Consider the following 3668-nt stretch of genomic DNA (forward strand, 5'->3'; position numbering starts at 1 on the left):
TATCTCTTGATTTTATTTTATGATTTTGTGTAGTTTTGAAAGAGCGAAAGATTTTTAGGTTAATTATCGGTTTATGAAATATCAATCAGTTCTAGTGATGGCCAAACAGGGCCGGGATCGGAAAACGACTGGCCCGGCCCGAGACCAGGAAGGACCGGTTATGGTTTTGGAGGTTTTCGAGGGACCGGCCCGGTCCGACCCGGTTTTTTTAAAAAGTAGTCTTTTCTTATTATTATTATTAAAACATAGTCGTTATATGACTGTTTTTTTGGGTCTATTTTATCATCTAAACTCTATATATACGTGTCATGGTTGAAGGATTTACATACCAACTTACAAAATGCAAAATAAAAACGTTCACTATTCTTTATTTTAATTATAATAAAACGCATTTTTGAAGTGTATTTGAATAACTCAATTACAAATTCAATAATAAAACGCATTTTTGAAGTGTATTTGAATGACTCAATTACAAATTCAATAACGTACTAAAAAATCTATCAATAAAAAAAATTAAAAAATATTCTTTTGGTCGGGACCGGCTAACCATAACCGGTTATAAGAATGCTTAACTGGACTTAGTATTTTCGACCAGGATCGGTTATGACCGGCACTGTTGAGGCCCGAGACCGGTAAGGACCAACCTGACCCGGCCTGGGACCGGTTTTTGACCATCACTAGTCAGTTCTATGAGATTTTTAGGGGCTGTTTAGCAGGCGCTGAATGGTTAAGAGAGGTCCAAGATACAAAATCATTCAGAGGGTTTTTGAACCATTAAGAGGCAGATTTTTTTTTTGTCAAACAAGATTAATCTCTTAACGATTTAGATATTGTCTTTTAATAGAACTATTAAAAGGTTAACAAACAACCTCCTAATCAGTTATATGAGATTCAAAATGTAAAAGTTGTATGTATGCAATAATATTTTGTCATGAACTACCTTAATCATTAGGGTACATGTTACATGGCAAAATCAAAGCTTTATATATATATATATATATATATATATATATATAAAAGTTAAGGAATAATATAAATACCAAATGTCCTTTTTGTCCTTTTCATATTTACATTTCTCAAGTGAAAAATGTACAAAAAAAAATTGTTAATAAAAATAACTATTTTATTTTATATAATATAATAAATTTATTTTGTAGAAGCTCAAATTTTTATTCCAATTGAAGGAATAAAAATTCATTTTTACTTTTAAAAATTACAATTTTAATATTTTTATTATTTAAAAAATGTGATTCATATTATTGTAAAATACAAGCCAAAACTTTGTTTTTATATTTAAAAGAAAATAAAATTATGAAACAACCACTAATTTAATTTTAGAGCTAAAAAGTATTCATAAGGGCAAATTATATGAAAAAATAACGTATTTTAACTTAATTCTTATTTTTTGTAACATACTTTAAAAACATTTATTTTGGTACATAAGATGTGAAATTTTAAACATTTAAGTATTCGGATAACCGGTTGAAGCATTAACCAGTTATTCTGTTGATGTGGTATTCAACTCCGTATTATTTGCTTACGTGGTTCATGACATGGATTTTTTTTTAATCTAAAATTAGTCTTTTTTTAAAATATAAAATCAGTATTTAACCAGTTACCCGAATACTTAAATATTTAAAACTTTACATCATAGGTAGTAAAATAGAAGTTTTAAAAGTACGTTACTCAAAATAAGAATTAAATTAAAGTACGTTACACTTTTATACAATTTGCTCTAAATTAAAATAATAATTACAGTATATAAATTCATATTAAAAATTAAAAGTAAGGTTTAGGTGTCATTTAAGGTGTTATGTTTATATTTAGCAAGTAACATGGCATGTGGACTACATAATTTGACAGCTTTGACGTGGACACGTGGCATCCATACTCCTATATTCTTTTCCATTTCATTTATTTTATTATTTTAATAACATCTCATAATTTATCTAAATTAAAAACAATAAAACCCTACAACTTTCTAAATTAATATCAATAAAGTTAAGGGCAAATTGAATGAAAAAGTAACGCACTTTAATTTGATTCATATTTTGTGTAATTTACTTTCAAAACTTTTATTTTAGTTATCATGCTGATATCGCGAATGATGTGGTATCCAACTCAGTATTATTTGCTGACGTGGTTAGTGACATGTATTTTTTTTAATCTAAAATTAGTAATAGTTTTGACCATCATAGGAGTAGATAGGAGATGATAATACATCACTGTAAATAACATCAAATGACCCATTTGAACTAATAGTAGATTGAGAGAATGGAAGTTTATGACTTTTATTGCAATCACATGCATTGCATTTTGAAGGAGAACTTGGAATACAAAGGTTAAACATATAACTAATTTTCTTGAGAAGAGAGAAGGACGGGTGTCCTAATCTGTGATGGCAGTATAAGTTTGTAGATAGAGAAGTGGAGTTGACGGTTGGGCGAATTGGATGCCATTCACATATTCTAGATTCAGTTGGACCTTGAAGTAGTGTAGCTCTGTTTGTATGACTTTCACAAAAAATGAGTTAGGTAAGAACGTGATCGAAGCATTATTATCATGACAAAATTGTGAGATGGAGATTATGTTTCTAGACACGGAAGAAACATGATGAACACTATTTAAGCGAAAAGAATGATGAGAGGGTGTGAGAAGAGATGCGAAACCAATGTTTGATACTGGAAGTTCGGAGCCATCGCCAATAACTAGTTCATCACTGCCAACATAAGGAGCATGTAGGGAAAGCGTCTCCAGATTGTTGGTAACATGGTGGGAGGCACGCTAGCAAGTAATCACCCAGAGGTCAAAATGGGGCACTCACAGTCTAGGTTCTAGGGTTGTGAAGTGGTTGTTGATACCCTTTGAACACAGGTTTATGAGAGGATGAAACAGGTGCTACTGCTTGAGGAAATTGTTGGCGAAAAATGAAGTATTGGGTGACATAATGTCCTTGCGGTTTACACCATTGACAACGACCTTGGTAGGGGCGGGGTTGCCTTGTTGAAGAGTGGGGGAGACCAAAGTGAGTGGTTGTTAGGTTCAGTAGTATTAGGGATGAATGATTGATCATTGAAGGCCACTGAGATAAGATGAAGAAGGCTTGTGTGATAGGAAGAACAAGATTAGAAGAATTGATCGATTAGAGCTCTGATACCATATAGAAATTGATGGAAAAGAACCCGTCTATTACAACATTGCTAGCAAGTACTTATACGTACAAGAAAATGAAAACAAATATCAAGGGATATGATATAGAAGCATAGATCAAAGGATGTGATATGGTGTATCACAATCTTCAATCTTTATCAATACAAAACCAAGATCGACTTTAGTTTTCTTGAAATCTAGGTTGAGAACTTTTTGTGTTTACTAACAGTCAGCCACTTGATTCATTCAGCAGATGGGATTGGGTGTTCAAAGATAACCAAAAATATTTCTATATGAATAAATAGATTACCACCACCAGATACATATTCAGATCATCTGGTTGAATGACTTTTTAACAACTGTCTTTTAAATCCATAACCTTCTAACAAGATTTAGCATGTCACTTACATACATCGGAATGCAAAAAAAAACGTGTAAGAATATTATGTTATTAATAAAAATCTAATCTGAGGTCAATGACATAATTGTTTTTTTAAGAAGAGTTTAGCATGGCTGTT

Source organism: Cynara cardunculus, assembly GCF_001531365.2.
Source record: "Cynara cardunculus var. scolymus isolate 2C chromosome LG 2, CcrdV1, whole genome shotgun sequence".
NCBI lineage: Eukaryota > Viridiplantae > Streptophyta > Magnoliopsida > Asterales > Asteraceae > Cynara > Cynara cardunculus.